A 22,177-nucleotide genomic window follows, 5' to 3' on the forward strand; every position below is an offset into this window, starting at 1 on the left:
TCCCTCTTTGAGAGATTGCTGTCATCAGTTCCTACAGAGTCCCTTTAAGTATATCAATGCCTCATTTTAATACATTTGACACAATAATATTCTGCAGCTGCATACAGAAGCCACAGATAAGTAGAGCACTGAATTAACAGGCCTCTTAAAACTTCCTAACTCTATAATTCTTGACAAACCTTCTCATTTACAAAAAAAAAAGTCTTAAAAGTACTAACATTATTAACATTAGTAATAGTAATACTATAGCGTTCATTTATCACGCAGATCAAAATGGGTTGTTTCTTTTTTTTTTTCCAATCATCTTGTCTTTTTCAAGGGCATTTTATTGCTACTTTACCTTTTTGATACACTCCTAGAGGCACAATTACCAAGATCTGGGACATCTGTAAATATCAGGGAACAATCGCATTAATGTTATCTTCACACCTAGCTACTCATATAAAGGAGAAGGATTTTTGGTATCCTAAGCAGTGCAAAGTTAGAATGTACTTTCAGTCAAGATACGAGCCTGTGCCAAGGTTAGGGTTCCAACATAAGTAATATTCCTCTATTTAAATATCCTGTTTTACTCACTTGAAACATTATACAACCAACATAAACTCATCCACTGCCTTTTAATGTGCTGCTAAAATATTTCCTGAGCTGTTCCTAGTAATGCCTACTTTCTAAGTCTAAGGTCTTCCAGGGTGACAAGTGCTGTGTGTTATATGAGAAACTCATTATTATTCAATTTGGTTAAAAAAAAATGTGTCAAGAACTTATTTTTCCTCTGGGAAAAAGTAGCTTTTCTGTTAAGTAGAAACTTGCATTGATTACATTTTTAATCAAAATACAACAGGTTTATGGTAAAAACCTCACGTTTCAAATGCAATTTAGGGCTTATGTAGAGGAAAAAAACATTTCTTCCTAGCTAGTTCTAAGTTTGCTCCTGATCTAATAAGAAAAATATAGAAGAACTAAAAGCCAGCAGAATATAAAATTTACCCATTAATACTGCACACACAATTGGCCCTCTGGAAGGAGGAATAACATGAGAGAGTGTCGGATTGCTTTTATGCACAAACCTCCAGATATCGCAGTGATGGGTCTAATGTACAAGCAGGAGAAACCTCACCACCCTTGCAGACAGCTGCAGCACTTCAATGCAATGTGCTAAATGAAATTTTATGCCCAGAAGATTTGGTTGACTTCTGAGCAATGTAGTCTCAGCAATATTTGAAACTCACTCTGAAATTCTCCAGCTGGCAGCTATTTTCTCCCCAACAAACATATTTCTCTTTTCCATGTTTTAATTCAGTTTTCACTTGCCCCTCTACTGTGGTAGGTCTTATTATGTGAATGTCTCCATTTTCCTGATTTTTGCCTCCTGCATCTCCTCCAATTTTAGATGACCACCTGCAGCTATCCACCGTCAACCTTCTCTGCCTTTCTTCTGCAGATAACCGTTGCTTTGGCAGCTTTTTTAGCCCCCCCAAGTGTTACTTGAATTCAAGAGCATATGGAGTACACTCTAAAGCAAATACAAGGCAATGCTTGTGGCATAATAAATGGAAGCATGAAGCATCACGTTTTTGCGCAATTAATGCTACAGTAGTTACATCCGTAGTGTGTAGTTTCATTCAGGCCTACTTTTCTCATCTATTATCATATCTGTTGGCTGTACTCTTCTGCTACAGAATATGAGGTTATGAGGGCAGATTGATAGCAATTCTCCTTATTTCCATGCAGACAAAATTGTGATTTTTCTTCAGCTGTTCAGAGAGGAAGCTTCATGACCTTCTAGGTCAGAGGGTGAATGCCTATCAAAGTCTATAATCCATGGATGTGCGTGCTGGCAGGGTCGATTCATGCCTTTATTTTGCAAAAGTAGGTGAGCAGTGGTTGGGCGTCAGCCAGACTGGAGTTGAAAAAGTGACTTCCTAGCCTCTTTGCATGGATTTTAAACTTCTATGAGATAATAGCTGAGAAAAGGGGTTCATCTTAATGTTCTTGCTCAAAGGCTCAGTGGTAGCAACTGCTCAGCAAAACAGCAGCTGATGTGTGCCAGAGTTGCCTACTCATTTTCTACCATGCGGAACAATGCACTGATGAATTCACTGTTCATTGGAAGATCAAGACACACCATGGATAGCCTGAGCATTTTCTCAGAAGTTGCTAAGTAAACGTAAAATATTTGTAGTGATGGTAGCATTTTGCCATTAACTTTCTTCCTCAGTATCCTATTTTCAGAGGGAATTAATCCATTCAAATAAATGGATGGTAAAATTGGGATTTTCAGAGACACTTAACAATTGGCCTGTTTCAGGTATCTGAACTCCAGAGGGAGTATTCTATTGATACCAGTGCTAGCAGAGCTAGAATAGTGCCTTTATTTAAATTTATTCTGCAAGGTTCAGTTAAGGCTGCTACGTAACAAAAGTACTCAGCACTTACAACTGGGAGCAACTTCTTTAGAAAATAGTTACTTCTTGCCTGCAGAAATAAATTGTCTTTAATAATCATTAATACTATTGGAGAACATACCGACACCAAGTCTTGCTAAAGACCATATAAATCTCCTAATTTCAGTGGCTCTGAATTAGGTCCAGAGAAAGAGAGACCCTGATTCAAAAAGCTTATCTAAACAAGACAGGCAAAGCCTGGATGAAAACAAATCTGTCAAACTTGCAAAGACTTCCAACACCTGGTGGCTTCTGTTCACTGAGCCAAACAGAGTTAAAAACAGGGCTCTGATGTAACTACCAGTGTAACTGAATAAAGATGTAAGCACATGGTAGTGTATTTGTATGAATCCTCAGTCACTGTTTTTGTGTGCAGAGATGCAGAAGTATTGCATGCCTTTGTGTGGATGTAGCAGTAAGATTCAGTATCCAACACAATCCATTAGAAATGCTAGATATTCTCAGGATATCATTTCCTGCTTTTACGAGAATTATTTCATGTCTTATTTAATATTTTTATTTCAGTCTTAAAACATCAAATTTGCTTCATCAAATACTGCATACAGGACATGCCACCTATAAATGATAATAGACTGACTGATAAAAGCATCTGGACAACGTAGCAGACAAACAACTGCAGATTCTCCCCTGTATAGGTGTTCAGGATTTTCAAGCACAGCTAGGTAGACTCTCACCAATTTTCCCCCAACCTTCTATTTAAACAATGAAAAAAAAATCTGAGTATAGGAAGATACTAAAATAAAAATCAGAATGTGAACTAAAAAAAAACCCTGCAAACTGGCACTGGGGAATTTCTCAACACAGAGCTTTGCTATGAAAATACAAGACACACAGACACCAGTTCCTGGCAATTTTCCCCACCTAAAGGATAGCATACTTGCATTTTCTCATTCCCCATTGGGCTCAGGTGGAATCACTTTAATTCTGGTCTGACTCCAGAAATGTGCTTGACTTTTCTGTCAAAACAAGTTTAGAAGTAGAGAGCTGATGGACACTCCCTACCAGCAGGTGCTCTAGTCTCTCCACTGGAGTTACTAGTGAGATGCTAAGGGCGGGGTCTTTGGCTAGGTGGGTCACTGCTGTGACCCCTTAGTCCAGCTTTTGTATGTCCGACGTTCTGGCTTCTTACCGGGTGTTTCTGTAGAACATCCCACCTTAGTGATGGAATCCAGCCTGTGCAAGGTACTGCAACATGGGGAAAGAGAAGATAGATACTGGAATTACACTAATATTTTCAGTCCTGTATAGAGGCTCCTACACTGTACCAGATGAAACCAAACTCTCTTTTGAGAGAAACAGTCCGTATTAATCACATGCACACACAAAAGTTCTGGATTCCTAAACAACTCCCCCAGTTCCTCCCCCGTAAGCTGAATAATAACCATCTGGTGGAGCGATTTAAAAAAAGTACAGATATGCCAGAATTTTCTTGGCAGGGATTTGATCAAATGGCAGGAGGCAAGCCCACAAACAACATTCTCCTTCACTCCACAAGCCTGATTCATCTGCAGACACCATTCCTCTTATGCTGTGGATGATGCAGGTGTCCTATGGGAAATAAACAGTTTGTAATTGTTTCATAAGAAAGCATACTTATAGGGGAGCAAAATAAGTTACATAGGTGCTCATACTTATTTTGTTTATCAGCCCCCATTTCACAATTCTGCAAACTTCCTTTTAATACCTTTTTATTTTTCTGCCAAAGACTTTCTAAGTTTTGCTTTTTGTTTTTCTATTGGAGCACTTGCATTTTTGAAAACAAATTCAAGCCATGTGCCTTGTTATTTTGTTTTCCTTTATATCCAGCGAGTTTCTAGGTGAATATCACTTACTCAAATTTGGAATAGCAGTGTTTACATACAAAAAATTTCCTTGGAGTTTCTTTCAGTCTCATTAAAAAAAAAAAAAAAATCATTAATGCAGTTTGGATCAGGTTCTAGCTGGAAAAGATGCAGTAGCTACGCGAACTGTATGCTGACATCAAGACTTATGATTTAAGAATTACTCTTAAACAGCTAAAGTAGACTATTCTGACTCCTCTTCCATGACTAAGCCTTTTATAGGGAGCATTACAGAGACACAGTTGCACGGATACTCGTATGCTCCCAGTCCAGCTTTGAGAAAGGTAATTATTGTATCCTCTGGAGTTTAAAGACATCTAGAGCTGCTCCTTTGCTTACATGGGATTTTTTTCTTTCTGTTATTGCTTCTTATTAAGCTGAAAATGGGAGTGCTATGTGGACATGGTCAATTTTCTTAATGCTGTTTCAGTGCTGCTTGTTTCCTGCCTCAGAACTGGAGCTGCCCTCTGCTTGGGCAAATGTGCAAGAGTTGTTCCACGCTACAAGAAACATCTTTTAGCATAGAGAGGGGGTTATAGCAATCATCCATCTTCAACTCCCTGCTGCTGCTGCTGCTGAATGATAGGAAGGCTGCTAAATGAAAGCAGCAAGTAGTCTTCAGTGACTGGAACATTCAACAAACAGGGACATTAGATAAATTATTGTGCATGGCTGAAAGGTCAAGCCCTCGCTATCTCTTTAACTTGATGATCAATTTGCCAGAGTTTGCATTTTTGCATCTTTGCATGTTTTTAATCTCTTCCTAACACAAGGGAAACAATATTTCATTTTTAAGATAAAGGCCTTTCTTCAACAACCCCTCCTCTGCCCCCTCTCCCACCTACAGCGGGGTTTTGATTTCAGTATCACATGTCAGAATTAATCAATCTGGTTTTATTTCAAGGTTAGCTAAAGGAATTTCATTCCGTTTGAGTTGAGAATTAATGTTATAAAGCAGAAATAGCATATCCACTTGAAGCAAAAATGCCTTGGCCTCTGGAGTTAATGGAGAGCCCTCAGCAACCCATGAGAGATTATGCTAATTTTTTTGCCTAAATTTAAAAGAACGTCAAAATTATTTGACATCTCAGTCAAGAAATAGGGTTGTCTCCTTTTCCCTTTTTTACTGTTTTGGGAGATGTTTCCTCTCAGCAGCTGGATTTATGCCCTATCTTAATATTAAAATTAAATTATATTTAAAAATCTGAGTAATTAAAATGTTTAAAGTCCAGTGAGTTGGCTGCACATTTCATTTCCCTCTCTGTTTGTATAGCCAGGAAGATAACTTGAGTGATTTTGTACCCCTACAAACCCAACTGAATTTCTGCACAAACTTCATGTACTTTTTTCCCACTTAAGTACTGTGACTGTATTTATGACGGTCAAAGGAGCAAAACTTTTGTTTCAGTGGTTTATTTGGGGCCCAGAGAAGAAAACTACCCTCACTCTGTATTTTCTAAGTGCCCCTTACTTCTAAATTCTGACTCTGCAACCACATTGGCATGATGTTGGATAGGAAGATTTTTTCCAGTAATGTACCATCTGACAGAGTTATCAGAAAACTTTAAGTACATCATTACTGTTTTCTACCAGAAAACCTTGTCAGTGTCTGTGCTCAATCATCCTTTTCCTTCACTCTACACCCAATTTATCACTCTCTCTCCACTGGGATGCTAGTTCCTGATAAAGAATAGGAACAATTCAGGTTGCTTTAGGAATATGTCTTAAATCTGTTTTTTTAAAGGAATGAAGAAAAGTTTTGTTTGAGGAGTTAAAAAGTTGGCAATCATTTCAGGTATCCTGAAATTCACCAGGCTTTTTTCACTGGGAGCAGCACAGTTAAATCAAGAGAGATAGCCCTGTCATTTAGCATTGACAACCCTGTCAGAGTGATATCCATATTTTTACAAATGTCTAAAGTGACAGAGATTTTCAGATTTACTGGGACTGATCCCTTACTCATTCCAGTAGCCACGCCTGAAGTCTTCTATCTAACTTGTGTAATGGAATGTTGAACAGAAGAGCGGCTGAAAACACTTCCCTTCTTGAACTGTTATCATTCTCCTTCTCACATTTGTATTATTTATTCTATGGACTGAAAAGAACCTGTGCCTCAGAAAAAGATGAAAGAAATGTATGTATGCTGTAATGTTATTCATCCTTCTAATATTATAATAACATTTGGAGAAACTCCCATAACAGTGGATTACTTCTACATGACTATGTTATCTTTCTTAGTAACAACTTTTCATGAACTATTGTTCAGCCATTAACAAAAACTGAGTATCTGTGCACCCCATGAATCTGGTCTGCTTCAAAATGTAAGCTTTCATTGACTTACGGGATATGTGGTTTTAAAATGTAATGCTTTGCTGTAAGAAAACATATTCTTTCAGTTGAAGCAGGAAATTTTATGGCAATTCTCTGTAGGTTTGATTTTAGCAATACGCTCTGTAGAACAGACTTTGAGGCAAGTTTTTGAAAAGGAACTTTCAAACACTGCTTCAAGAAAGTGGCTGATCCATTGAGCTTCATTAACAATGTAATTGGTCTCTGGTTTAGATGGGAGAATTGCAAGTATTCTATGCCACATAGTAGAGATGACGTTTAAATTGGGTTTTTTAAATATGCACACTTAGTGTACTTAATTGACTGTAAAATAATTATTCTGTGCTGCATAATTATGTTGTGGCAGGGAGCAAGGCTTCTAAACATCTCAAAGACAAATGATAACAGCCCCAGAATTAAGACATTATTCTCTCCTAAAATATACAGTAAAATAACAAAAGTGTTTTATCTCCATAGTGAGGTCTTTGCGTGAGTCTTGAGGCTATATTTAAGAAGATCCTCATAATGCTTTCTTCCCATCATTTTCTGCCCTTTGCTCATGCTATTTCAATTTATAGATAGAGAAGGAAATGCACATCAAACCACGGGCAAAAATGAGGATGAAAATCCCCATGTGGTTTCAGCTATATCAGAATACCTAGTCATGTAAAAATATCAGCTGATCAAAGAAGCAATGAAGTAGGAATCTCCTGAGAGTAATCTGGGAATTAGTTGTTGAGGGTGGCTTATGGGGCAATACACCTTTGAATGCTGAGCTGCAGGCTGACCATAGTTCAAGATCACTTGCAAAGTAGGTAGAAGATATATTTGTTTTTCTCTTCTTTGAGAAATAAGTTGTAGTTTGAATGTAAACCGAAATTGGGAAGTGGGGAGGAGAAGAAGGAGAGAAGATCAGACAAACTCTCTACTTCCAGAAAACTTTCACTGAAGAAGCTTGCATATGGCTTATGAGGAGTGTAGGGCTTGTCTTTCTGCTTGGGTAAAAGCACTATTAGCCCTTCTGATATGGTAGATGTGCTATGGACTGAGAGAGGGTGTCCAGCGTCTCTTTATCCTTTTTTTTTTGTCCATATCTACTTTTTGTTGATTTAGGACAGCCATGGTATCTTTAATCAAACTGCAATTCCTTTTAAGGAGCTCAACACTAAGGATCAAAGGAAACAGTGAGAAGTTTGTCAGAGACTTCTTTCTTGCCTTCTTCTCCTGTACCTCCTCCCAAACTGTAAAAAATTATACTTCTATTTGGAGTAATTTATCCTTCTCCTTGAGGGAGAAAAGCTAATTAGAAGCACCAAGCACGGTTGTATTTATTAAAAAATGTAATGGATGAGAACTCTTAATTCCCACAAGCCTCTCCCTTATCTAACACTGTCAGCTGATTTGTGAAATTATCATCAACACAAACAAGTGTTTCTTCACATGTTGTCATGTTGATGTCTGTGAAAGGTACATCAAGTCTTTTATCTTCTAACTGGATCCTGATGAAGGAGCAAAGAATCAAGACAACTTCAGCTTACTTTCCAGGAATAAGAGGCTCTCTAGGTCTCTCCAACTAGAAATCTTTGGCTGCCTCTTGTAATGTTTCCTAGCATTATGTTCTATGCACCACATCATTCTTATTCCTGAAGGATTTTCGATGTGGTTTGACTTTCTTTCACAGCAACTGCAATAAAAACCCACCCTATAATTATCCAGCCACTTGCAGCTACTTGTCATGCCCACCTGGGAATTGTGAAGTGGGAATTAGTGGAAACAGCTTTGTTCTAGGTTATTCTTGTCATGATAACCCAGTACCTCTTTTTTTCCACTTTTGAAAGGCTCAGGAAACATAAGCTTATTTGAAGCTGTGTTTCCCTTGGATATGCTGCAGGACAGTGTTCTCACCATTAAGCTAGACGTGATGGGGCCAGCCATTGCTTTTTGTTACAGAATGCTGCTGAGGAGAGATCTTTAACATTGGAATTAATAGTTTTTTGAAGTTCTTTCTCTGACCTACACTTAGCTATGTCTTTGCACTTCTAGATGTCTCATAACCAAGCAAAAGACATGGTTTACCCAGCCTGAAGGATTTTTGGTAGTAATAATGATTTTTTTTTAATTTATTTTGGAACACAAGTATGTTCTCGGAAAAATGCAACGTTGATATTGAAGCCAACTATTCGGTTATTATCTCGCACTTTTCAGTCCAAAAACAGGGAAAAAAGAAAGAAAGAAAAAAAATATGCCCCTTTTGTAGAGTTCTAGATGTTGAATTGGTGAAAACTCTAAAGCCCCTCAGGAAACAGAAGCTTCACTAGCAATGAGACGTGAGAAATTGAATATTAGCAACCCATTTAAATAGACAAGACTTGCCAAAGAGGAAGAAAACCTGATTTATTCTTTCGATTAATAATAAATCATGTTGCCCTTTTAGCAGACGTCTTTAATGCTTAATATTTGTCACATATTTTAGATAATAGCATACCCCAAATAGAGCCCATTAGCTTTAAGTACTGGAGGACATTAGTGGAACAGTCTTTTGTATGAGAAGAAAAAATGGTAGACAGATTTGATAAATTATTGGTCATGGAGAATTTGAACAGCCCATCTCCTCCATTCTCCAAATGCAATAAATTTTATAAGATCAGAGTGTATGTCAAATGGAGTTCATAAAGTGGAAAATGACACTATTTACTTTCATCAAATAAAATACCGCCAAAATTTATGGCTCTGCACCTCCAAAATCTGTCAGAATGCTACTGCTATTTTGTGTAACACTTTAGCAACCCAAACTAATGGGGCTATAAACAAACTTAGGCTAGCAGAAGGTTTAAAAAATAAAAATCCTAAATTCATAACTTGAATTGTTACACTCAGCTTTTTTTTCTGCTTTGATAAGGGGGAATTGTACAAATTTTCGTAATTAGCAGAGATTGGAATTATTTTCTTGTAAGCTGAAAAACCTGACCCAAATTGAGTCCTGACCCACTGATTACTGATGACACCACTGCTGTAACACTGAGTTCAATTGCAACTCTTGAATTACAGTTTTCTCTTGAGCTGTGATGCCTTTATCTAATACTACACATCTCAAGAGTGCAAACCTGAGGTACCTATTCAGCAGCAACCCTTCTATGAGAAACAGTATGCCAAAGTAGGTCAAAGAAATGTCCTCTGCAATTTGTTGCTTTTTCTACAGAAGTAGCCAAAGGCAAAAGTTTCCTTTGTGGTTTGGAAAGATGACCATTGTGCATCTTGTAATGAGATCTGGTGACTTTAAATGTTTTAACATGCAGACACTCAAATGTAATGGGAATAAAATGGTCCTGTTTCAGCTTTGCTGATATGGTATTTAACTGCACTGTAGCTGATTAATTTCTTTAATATTTGTCCAGCAGTCAATAGAACAGTAATGTGTGCTGTATTTGTGTTCCTGTTGCACTCTGACAAATCAGATCTGTTAAATGCCTATGTCATCTTCCTGACCAAAATTACCTTTGATACTGTAGTAACAGAGTGATCTCTGTGTACTTGAGAAAGCATCCAGGTTTGCCTGATGCTGTCTCTTAAGTAATCACTGGTCTGTAAAGTAGGATTTAGAGACTACTGTGGGAAAGCACTGACAGAAAATTGCAGTATTAACAGGTAGGGATTACTGTACTCCAACTGCTGCTTTTTAAGGTGCCGCACACTTTTATTCTCATCTATCAAAAGCCTGGAAATGGATATGTCTACTACAGATGTGCTTTGGAGTGAAGCTAGTTATCCTCTCAGAAAAGCCTTGATGTTTTCAGTAATAACAGAAGTCGTAAAATAATTCCCTTACACATGGACTGATGCACAATGGCTCTCAATGGCTCTGTCTTCCACATCTGTTTGCAGATCCCCCTGCCGTAAATCAAATCATTGAAATAATCAAGCTTGTATTTAGGTTCGTCTAGTTAACAATCCAAGTGAAAAATGAATGATGTTGTAAGCAATGTTATTTAACTTAATGCAGCAGCCTGGTCAAACATTAGCAGAAGTCTCAGGCAGAAATCTGTAGTGTGCATCAGAGGAATAACTTAAGTATATAGACATCTATAGTTGTGAGCTACAAAGAAGATCAAGGCTCTTTTATATGATTCTTTCTAGAATGCAGTGCATTGAGTGGCTAAACAGTGAGCCAGCTGCTGTTCTTACTCTCTGACTTAGTGACCGTATGTCCCATTACTCTCAACCAGCCCACAGTTAGAGCATCTGCCTGCTCTGTGAGCAAAAACCAGCAGTCTGAGCTCTGTGACCTCACTTTCTCTCCAGCAAAGTGTATTGACCTATTATAAGCCCAGAAATGAACCATCACTTGGTCAAGAGGTAACAGAAGGAAGACAGAGCAAGCTGCACAAGTGCAATAACTTTCAGTAGAGCCTCCAGCAGCAATAGCTCCCCTTGATGTTAAATAAAAAACAAAGCCAAGCTAGGAAATATTTTTTTTTTTCCTTCCTCTTAAAACAGTTTGGATTGAGGCTCCTTTTCTTCTAGGTGGGAATTCTCAGTTAAGGTTCTTGCTAGAGGAAACACAGTACCTGTGTTTCCTACTGCCAAAGGCTCTGGGCGCAGATGAGCCACCACCACCACCACCTACGCACACATACACAAATCCATCTTTAAACTCCCTGTCTAATTTGACTGGTAATCAGCGTGGGTAGATACTGTCTGATAATTATATGGCACTGAAATGCTGTTAGCCAGATCTCTCCTGTTTTGAGACACTTTATAGAGTAACGTGATGACAGGAGAGGGATTAATGCCAATCGTGGGCCAGAAACTGCAAAACTTGTACTCTAAAATGAGTCTGAATCTTACCCGCAATGCAACAGGGTGCAGAATTTCAACTGTGAGCAAATAAGATTTGGTCCAGAAAGTGTGTGTCTATTGATCAAACAGCTTACACATTTCACCGAACAGAATGTTTCCATTAATAGTTATGCACTGAAACGTGAGATCCAGGGAGGGACAGTGACTGTATTAATAGTCAGTGAGAATTACTGTTGCATAGAATTGTTAAGTTGGAAAAGACCACTGAGGTCATCTAGTCTTGTGGAGCTATTTACATATCCACAGAAGAAAAGGAAATGAAATATCTTCTCATACATGATCTTTTACAAAAATTATTCTACGTAAGGATACATGTTATACAGGGCTTTGTAAACTAATACTACACGCAGCAAAGTTGTGGTGCTGTTTTTTTTTCTTTTTAACTTGCAATGGATTTTTTTATTTTTTATTTCTTTATATATATATATATATTTTTTTTGCAGTGGACTTTCTTAGTAGCACTAGAAAGTGAGGTAGGAAAAGACTTAAAGATTAGCATACTGGATCAAAAGCATGAGAAGAAATTGAGATAGCATGGAGCTCTGACCTATCCACAGTCTCCCACAATGTTTTCCATGACCTTCCTTTACTCATTTGTTTAATGTTTGTTTGTATTTCTCAAAAAACAAAACTGTCTTAAGAACACTGATATCAGCTTGTCTCTCACCATGCAAAAGCACTGGTACAGTACAGGACAGAGAAGTGCTGTCTTGGGATTAAACATTTCTTTTACCTTGTAAGTACAGTGTTTCCATCCACTCTCCACACACTGAAAAACTCCACCTATTCATATTACTAATATACTTGCAGGAAATGACTTTCACAATTATCAAATGCTTCACATCCACTCTGACATTTAATCAACTACAAACACAGCTTATCACTTGATGTGTTCAAGTGGCATGAACATTATCCTTTAAATAACACACATTGTTTTGTGGCTTAATTAGTTACTGTTAAAAGACATTTTCTTACTGTATTCATGCTTGTCTAGATTTTGTATTTGCTGTAATTAACAGATAAAGTGCAGGTACAGAGTATTAGCAGAAATTAAGAGCATATAATTTCATCCATCCTAACAATTTAAAAATAAAGACATTCTTCTGGGGTAATGAAAGAATAAAAACAGGTTCTGAAACAATTAGCAGATTGTGACGTTACCTTTGAACACAGAGGTGGAACCACAGTAAGAAGCAATTACATTTTCTAAAAGCACAGCAGAAGCAGAATGCATCAGCACCCACATTTTTCTAATTCCTAAGACTGAAGTTCTGCAACAGGGAGACACTCAGCTCTTATATCATTGGTGAGATTCTCTCTAATGTTTTGTGTTGAAGTATCTAACCCTACCCCAGCCAATTCCAGGAGAGGCATCACTCTTCCACAGTCTAGTGCATTGAGGTATTCTAGCCCTGTGTTTACTGCTACCTCTACACTCTAGATAACTTGCAAGAGCCTGATTGCTCTCACTGCGCATAGTAAAACTGTAAAAGCAAATACTGATCTTCCCTCTTTTATGGTAAATGTGGTATGATATACATTGTAAACGACAGTAGGGATCCACTCCAATAGTTTCTTCGTGATATACTTAAATATAAATGAAAGCCCAGGCAGTCAGAGTACAGACATCTTGTTTCACCTAGTTCAGCAGTCCTCTATACTGAGTCTTTGGGAAGTATGTGGAGTATTTCTAAGCCTTGCAAATGGCAGTTTAAGCAATTTTCCAGTAAACTGAATTCAATCAATAGTAGTCCAAATCTCAATCGGAACATCTAGAAGTATTTAGATCAGAGATGGATGAATAGTATGTGTTTAGTTTCATTGTGGTCTTCCTCTAGAATTTCTGTCTTTAAGAAACCATCATTAGAACAAGAACAGCAACAACAAAGAAAATGCTTTCTGGATTAAAACAGCGTTAAAGATGTCTGAAAATTGCTGCCAGTGCCATGCTGTGGTAATATTCAAGATATCAGTTCAGCAAACATGCATTGAGACTTGAAGGATGTGTGCTTTATCACTGATGTCTGAAAATACAGCTGGGCAAATTCTTTTCAGAAGATAGCTCAAAAATGTAGTTTCATGAATTTTTGGGCTGAAGTTGACAAATTGTTTTGAGAAAAAATTGTAGGCTGTAATATCGAAGCATTTCAGTATTTTATAAAAGAGGGGTTTCAGCTTTTTAGTTGGAAGTGCTGTTCTTAATTCAAGATGGGGAAAAAGAAAAAAGCAACAATCTTATTTGCTGGCTAGTATGTTACCAATATACACTACTGATTATCCGTTGGATTTTTTGTTTTTAAAAGTTTGGTTTCTATCTGTCTAAACCAGCACTTTGTTTTTTATTCTCCATCTGCCTTTTTTTTAATACTCCGTATTCTTTTCTGTCCATTCATTTCCCCTATCCTCATGTTGCAAACAGGATATAACAGAGTTTCAAAGCCTATCAAGTCACAAATGGAAATCAAATATCCTAATACTAATGCTAATCATTTTAAGATGTTTGCAGTCAGGATTAAGATGCAGCAATTCTTTTGACTAAGGCTGATCAATCCCCACAGTCAAGCTTATTCACAACCAGCTCTTTTGTAGAGGCAGTTTGGTCTCACAGGCTAGAGGCATTCCTTGCACTGATTTCCTCTCTGTTCCTTACCCCCTTCCTTCCTCCCAGCTCAAATCACAGCTGGCTGCAGTACCTGCATTCTCATAGCTCTGTGTCTATCACTCCCTGCATACCTTTTGCTGTTGCTTCTGTAGTTGCAATTCCATTATTCATTATAAGCATCTAGAGAAGCACAACTCATCGTTGTTCTAAGAATTCACCAAGGAATACCATCTGTAAATGGATCTTCCAGAAAAATGCATACACGGAAATACCTTGGAAGGTATTTCTCATGTACGTTTTTCTCTCCCACAGGCATGTTCTTGACCTTTGAGCTCCAGATTATTTATCTCATTTCAGGCTAGTTCTGCATGCTATTTATTTTTCTGTGTAGGAGAATGTAATACGACCCATCCTTGTAGGTCCAAAGTAGAAAACGTCCTTTCTTACTCCTTCCAAAAAGAGAAAAAGTCAGATGGGTTTTCTTTTGATAGCTTAATGTAATACATTAAAGTAATCTTTAAATATATACATTTTAAGACTGCCAAAAAAAAAATTCACTGGGGAATACATGAGGTGGAATATTCTAATTTCAACCTGATTAATTTTGCAGATGTTGGCTGTTCGTATTGTAACATAATTAGTCAATTTATCAACCACATTATAAAATCAAGAATCACAAGGTTAAGAGAATGAATTACAGATAATATTCATTTCTAGTCTATTTTTTTAATTTGATGGCTTCAATATTCAAAGCATGTTAGTTCTTGCTAAGTAAACTGCATATAGATAAAGGAGATATATATTGGATGATGTTATAAAAATCTTGTACTCAGTTTTTCTGAAAATATTAATGTATCTTCCCTGGTCTTTTAGCTGACTGTCCTAATTTATGTTTTAAAGCCACAAAATAAGCATCATCAGGATTCCATATGGAAAGCATGCCATGGATAGTGCTTATGTCTCTGTTGCAAATGCTGCTCTTGGATTGTTTGTACTTTTTTTACTCTAATGAATTCATATTTATGTTGTGCAACTTATCTACTGGCATATGGTGGTATTTTCCTCTCTTTAACTACCAAGCATAGTTAGGATTTCCAGGAGGATCTGTTGGAGCAGGACATCCACTACTGAAGAGATCTTCCTGTAATTGTAAATAATTCTGAAAACTGCCAGCCCTGAAATTGGCTACAGCTTCTCTTGACCAGGTTTCTCCTGTCATGCACATCGTTCTGGCAGACAGCTTTATAAGCAAAAGGTTGTTTCTGCAGATATTCAAAGAAATCACGTGTCAAAAGATGGTAATAGCATTACAGCCAACGTGAGTTTGAGAACATGAATGTACAGGGAAAATCCTTCTGCCTTCTTGCATTAGTTCTCTTTAGATACTTTATAGAGTAAATATCATCAGTACCCTGAGAGAGCCGCAATGGCAAAGCCGCAGGCTGCAAAACACAAAACTCTTCCAGCCTAGTGTCATTTACGCAACTTCACCAAAGCCCTTCTCTTCTGATTAACTAGATTATCACTTAAACCAGACGTTTAATAGTCCACAAAAGTCTGTGATAAAATGCTTCATATGTGCTCTGCTTGCAATTATTGTAATTAGGCATATCTGTCATTTTAAATCTGATTCAGCATGCATCTCCAGAGATTTAATCATTGAAGGTAGATCACCAAGTAGCTGGTTGAGTTAATTATTTGAATAATCTGCAGTTCAGACACTTAATATTTTACCTACGTATTCCCATGTGGGCCTGCATTTTCTGCTTGCGTCTACAGAAGTTTGGCAAAGCTACAAAGAAGCCCTGACATCAGATATAACAGTATGAGATAAAGGCACTGTTAACTTTTCATTGCTGTGGCTTCTGTTCCCAGGATTGTCCCCTGGATTGGCATGAAGACTGTGGAAGTGGGCAGTCCAGTCAAGGCAGGCAATCACAAAGGAGAAGCTGAGGCCATGTGAAGTTGAAAGGTAGGTGAAACCTGAATTGCTATTTTTAGTGTTGAAAATAAAGGGATTGTGTAACTTTGTTGTGTCTCCTAACAACAAACCTGTCTTATTCAGATTTCGAGAGGTAGTATTTCGCCCCAGAGATAGAACTCAGAATTAAAATGCCTGTGAAAGCAGCCAGCTAAAGCATTTAAAGAAGCTCCTAAAAAAGTCACTATATGTTCAGTGGTGTTATCTATAATAACCTAAACTGATTAACCTAGTAATCATGCAAATCATTCACTCTTAGACAGCTAAGAAACCCAAAAGCCCGTAAATCTTTTTTTTTTTTTTAAACATGAATGGGACAATAGCACATAGAGATGAGGAGATTTTTGGATATTACAAAGGGGTGACATGCTGTATGTTATCTGGGAGCCTGCAAAGCAGCTAATGTGGATGGCAGACCTGTATGTTGTATCTGGCTGTGGTTGCTATGCTGTGGCATAGGCCCTTCTTGACACTGGTAGAGGCGGGCAGTGCCAAAACACTGGAGGAGCTTTTGGCCCTTGCATCTGGAGCATTTCAGTGCCTTTTCTCCTTTCACCTATAGGTGATGCAGCCCTTTCCTCTAGATATAGACTGTAGAAATGAGGAGCAGATAAAGTATCTCCTTACATTGCTGGGAGGCTTTAAATAGACAGTTTGAGACAGGACTCAAAGAATAAATCTTCTGAAGTGGAAGGGACAAATAAAAATGCAGAGAGAAAAACAATAATATTGATATTTTTTAAGTCAATCCTGTTATCTGGGGAAGAGAAGAGAGCTGACCTGTAATATCTAATCTGTAATAAATGAGGTTGCTGCATATAGTTAGTCTTCACTTCCTCTGGGAAGAATTTTGTCTTTCAAAGTAAGATGTGAAAAGACGTTTCAGTACCTAATTTCTCCCATGTAATAAGGGCAGTAAGAAACTAGGTTTGTAAAGTTTGTTTTTCCTTAGTGGAGAAGGAGGGGAATATTTCTATTACAGGATTTCCCTCTCCTCTACTCTTCAGTGATTCAAGTGCTGATATAATTCAAACACAGAAGACAATTGATAAAAGGATATAGCATTTGCTTAGCCCACAGTGCTTGCAGACTATGCTGGTCTGACAGAGGCATTGCTATTTAGAGAGAGGTGAGTGATGCTCTCCACCCCTGAAGATTTTAGCAAAGGCTCAGTATTTAGAACAGTATGGGACTTGGTCCCTCAGCTGTACATCTTAGGCTTGATGGCAAAGAACAAGTCTGCTGTGGCCTGGTATGTTCTATTCCTGATTTGCGCTGACAGAGAGGGCAAGGGTTGGTCTGTGAATCTTCAGAGGGTCATCACATCCTTGGCTTGTTAATGTGTGTCCTTTACAATTGTAGCAGGTTCCCCAAATAACCCAGCTGTTCCTCTCTACAAGGCAAATAGACCATCTTTACAGTTCTCACATGTGAAATCGCATTTTTTAACAAATTTTTAGTGTAAGTTTTTCTAAGTGCTGCTGCTGTGAAGCAGTTTATTAAGATCTGTATTAATCTAATTGAGTGTTTTCCACTTACAGTTGAATTAAGGTATAATTTGGCCAAAAGCCAGGTGTGAACTTCCGAAGTTATATACACATCATGTTCAGCACATCCTAAATTCTTCTTTACACCTACACAAACAATGTATTGCAAGGCTAACATGAGCTTGGGAGACAGACTCTAATCAAACAGTTATGATTTGCATCTTCACTGCCTTACTTTGCACTCCCAAATCTTTAGGAACATGACTCTAGTCAAAGAAAATTTTTGCTAGGGAAATTTTTTTGCCAATGTAGATTAGAATAATGAGAAGTTATATGCTTATCCCCAACTCCTTCTGAAACCAGCCATTGAACCAGCTGCACATGGGTGTAAATACATACATCTCCAAAGAGAAATAGAAATAGACACTTGTTAAGGGCTACATGAAGGTAAGAAGAATCAGTTTTAATATTTACAGATGTCACCTAAATGATAGTACAGAAGAGTTCATTGAGCCTGAAATTTAAACAGCAATTTAAGTTTAAAACCTGACCTTTGGAAGGTACATTCTTTGTACCTTCTATGAAAACCTTCTGCTTTCTGTAGTGTGACTGGCTTCTTGTTGCAACTTTTAAATTTCTTTCCCATGGAAAAAAAAGCAAACAGAGACTTGCAGGCTGAGATTTCGAAAACAAGCAGGTTGTGTCTAAGTCCAATCCTGCTGAAGTCAATAGAAGTCTTATCCCTGATTTATGGAAGCAAGCAGAGTTGTGTTGGGAACTGATAACTGGTCAAGCTCACCAAGTCAAATGCTCATTTGCACATGACCTTCCACAACTAAATCATGTCAAGCCAGCTTTTCAGATCCTTGCCAAGGGGTCTGAATCTGTCTCTTACTTTCAGCAAAGGCAACTTTCTGATGGAGCCCAATGCATTTGTATTTTCCATAAGGAATGTTCTCAAATTGACAGGCCGATGTCTTTGGGAAAATGAATCTAGCATTTTTTTATTTTTGCAGCAGTCACTGAGGAACTTCTATTCACCCTGTAAAGTATGTAGTATGCAATAACATTTACTACTTCCAAGTAGATTTTGAGATACAGTAGAACTCCTAAGGGATGTAAGCCACTCCTTTGCTTCTGATCAAGGACAGAATATCTGTTTTGAATGTCCACTTTCTGCATGTGCCAGGCTACTGTTTGGTTCCAATTTTGCCCCCCCCCCCCCCCAAATATACATGCAATTCTGAAATAAGGCAAGAGAAAACTGTTGGCTCAGAAGGAATCAACAGCAAGGAAAAAATGTCAGCCTTAATAGGAATAAGTAGTTTAATGGGAAGAAGTACTGGCTTTGTTTCTTAAAAATTCCAAAGGGAAATCAAAGGCACAGTTAAGAGAACACTGTGCAGATGAACTACCCATCTTTGAAACATTCTCCTCTTAGTCATCTTCCACCAAAAATAAAGAAATGAAATTAAATGAAGTAAATGGAGCCACCATCCCTACAGGTGTTCAAGAAATGTTTAGACATTGTACTGAGGGACATGGTTTACTGGAAAATATCATTGGTAGGTGGACAGATGGACTGATTGATCTTAGATATCTTTTCCAAGCTTGGTGATTCTATGATTCTAAATGAAATAAAATAGTAGTCTATTTTATGTATCCCTTGGGCACTTAAATACTTCAGCCTTCTCAAACAATTAATGTGATCATCTGAAGCATTTGTGTTGCTAAGAAACTTACTGACACTAAAGCCAGGACAATGTATTGTCAGCCTTCTGCTTTCTTATGCCATTCTCCCAGTGTCCCATGCCTTCTGCGCTCTTGGGAATTGTCTGAAAACTGAAGTTAATAAGCTGGATCCATGCTCTCAAGTGCCTGGCAAACAAAAAAACCCATCAATTTCAGCTCATTCATTCTCTCAAGATCAGGACTGACTGGATCACTGAAGTAATGCTTTGACTTCCTATAATAGGGAGTTTCACCTAGAGTGAACAGAATTGAAAAATACAAGGTAGTTATTTCAGTGATCTTGCAAAAAACAGTCCTGCAGAACACATGTTCAACTATCCTCTGTAACTGGACAGAACTATATAGAGCTTATTCACCCAGCTAATTTAACAGTGAATGAAACTTTTAAACTACAGTTTTGAATGCCAAAAGTATTGAAAAGAAACTGCACAGCATGGGCTGTATAAAAGTGTTCCTTAAATTTAATATGATTTTCCCATATAGTACTGTTACTGCGTTAGAGGTTCAAGGAGTTAAATGATGCATGCGTGAAGAATTGGTAGCTGATTTTTCTAGAGAATAAGTAGCATCCAAGGCTTTTAAGATTGAAGAGTTCTTTGGGGCAAGTCTATAAATGTTGAAAAGCACCAGGAGTTAGTAACCTAAACACAGCATCAGGAGTACTTGATAATGTGTGTTACCTCAACAGCTTGGCTCAAAGTATTACATTTTCTTCCCTTAATTGAGGGTGAGGGATAATCAAAGCATTGCTAACAAAACCACACTGATGATAACACATCACACATTTTGCAAAGTCTTGCAAGAGATCAGCTATACTCTGGTAATGGCTGAAATTTGGGCCCATTTCCAACTATTTCTGGCTCATAAAGACTTTGTGTTTCTTTATATATTCTGAGACTGGTCCAGGCTGACCTGTACTCTTGTCTCCACATGTGATGTCCTTTTTCCAGAGAAACTGAATAGCAGCAGAACTCCCTGTGATTGATCTCCTTTGAATGTTAACAAGCAAAGAACATGCCATTAATAAAATCCAAAGTATGAAAATCTATCTGTCATCGGTATGATGAATCTAGGCCATAATTCCTCAAATCAAATCCCTCTGTGAAAGCAATGGCTGTTCACAGATCAATTTGTCTGTGGTTCAGAGTAAATCAAAAATGAACTGCCCAGAAGCTAAACTTTGAGACCATCTAATTGAAAAAATATTCCAGTTGCTAGGTCAGATTATTCACACAACGTGTACAGCTTGCTTATGCCTACAGCTATAGACTGAAGTCACCGTTTTTAAACACTCTTTCCAAAGTGGGTGCTTGGCATGATTGCAGAAATAAGCTGTATGCAGTGAGTTCAGCATTTATGTTTCCTGTACATTCTACTCTATTTGTAGTGTGCCCACTGCAGCTTTCTCTTCAGAAGTTTCCATACAGTTGGGGTGTTTTGCTCCCAAGGTAGGGAGGGAACTAGATTTGCCTTCTGGTCATGGGAACAGGCAAGGGATTGTTGGGCTTGAGTGAGTCTATGTTGAAATGTTGAAATAAAATGGCCTGCTGAAGCTTACACACTTACTGTGACCCACACAACAGAAATTTCCCTATTGCTACAGAGCCAAAGAGCTTAAACTTAACAGTGAGCCACTAATGGGACGTGGTTTACAATTAACAAGCCTTTAATTAGGGGATTTAGGTTCAGAGGACCTCTTGGGTTATAATTTATTATATCTGATTTTGTTGTTGTCAGTTTCCTTTTTTTCAGCTAAAAAGAAGACATTAGGAATATTGCTTTTCTTTAATGGGCTGTGAAAAGGACAATGTGCAATTAAGAGCTGTTTAACCCCTAACCTGACTACAAGTATTAAACAATGTTTTTCACTGTTGCCATACAATAGCTTCCTTTACCTGTCAGCACTGACTGTGAAATCCAGTAAACAGGTGAACTTGTTTTCTGCCAGCTTTCTCCCTCCACTCCATGAAAATCTGGGGATCTCACCAGCTGTGCCTTTGCTGTTAAGGATTAGTATTAGGAAACAGGCTGTTAAACTCCAGGTGTTGAGTAATGAAAAATTGAAACTATTTTTGTGTTCTGTACTCCTCCAAGATCATCTCTCTCTAGACCCTCAGAGAGATAAACTATGTAGCTTCACACTATTTTGTAGCATGTACAAAGCTACAGGGATGAGTATGGATGAGCACCCACTGCAAAAAAAAAAAAAAAAAAAATCACATTGAGAAATAGTATTTTACTAGGAGTAGTAAACAACAAACATATCGATCAGGAAAACACAGAGATTCACAAAGGAAAGAAGAGAGGTATGTGAAGACACTAACCTTGTAGGTGAAATGCTAACCTTGTGTTGATTAAGGAATAAAATAAATGACCTTAGAAAACCACTAGTGAGGATGAAACTGGGTTTGTTAAGCTGTGAAAATGAGCAAAAGTTTTTGCCGCCATGTAAAGTAGTAATCTTGCTGGGAGAACTCTGTAGGCTTTGAAAGACAGGACAAGTATGCAAAATCAGGAATCTCAATGACTTCCTTGCATCTATACTCACCAGGGAGAATGGAGGAAGCAAGAATAATTTCATTGCATGCAGACAAGGAAGGAGAAGAACAGCAAGCAAGTGAGAAAGGTACTGGAAGAATCAGGAAAATAAATAAATAAATAAATAAATAAAAATTCAGGTAGCTCCAGAACTTGAGAGAAGAGGAACTCAAATGGAATTAGAAGCAAACCACTTGTAGACAGTTGTGATATTTTCATTGATGCTAGCTAAAATGTCTAAGAACTACAGAGAAACTAATCTGACACCCTGTATTTAAGACAGGAATGAGAAATTAGCCATGAAAATGCATCTTTTTTCAAAAAGG

At 37.8% G+C, this 22,177-nt stretch overlaps 1 long non-coding RNA gene across 4 annotated transcripts in view; it reads left to right on the forward strand.

The window, feature by feature from the left end:
- The window catches only part of LOC146544454 (uncharacterized), a 227,044-nt gene that overhangs the window by 132,215 nt on the left and 72,652 nt on the right, over positions 1–22,177 (forward strand). For all 4 annotated transcript variants that reach the window (XR_014882964.1, XR_014882962.1, XR_014882963.1 and 1 more), the window contains one exon: positions 15,969–16,065. This is a non-coding gene — a long non-coding RNA (uncharacterized LOC146544454). The remainder of the gene's footprint in view (positions 1–15,968; positions 16,066–22,177) is intronic.

Source organism: Meleagris gallopavo, chromosome 4 (genome assembly GCF_905368555.1).
Source record: "Meleagris gallopavo chromosome 4, MGAL_WU_HG_1.1, whole genome shotgun sequence".
In the NCBI taxonomy this organism is placed as follows: domain Eukaryota; kingdom Metazoa; phylum Chordata; class Aves; order Galliformes; family Phasianidae; genus Meleagris; species Meleagris gallopavo.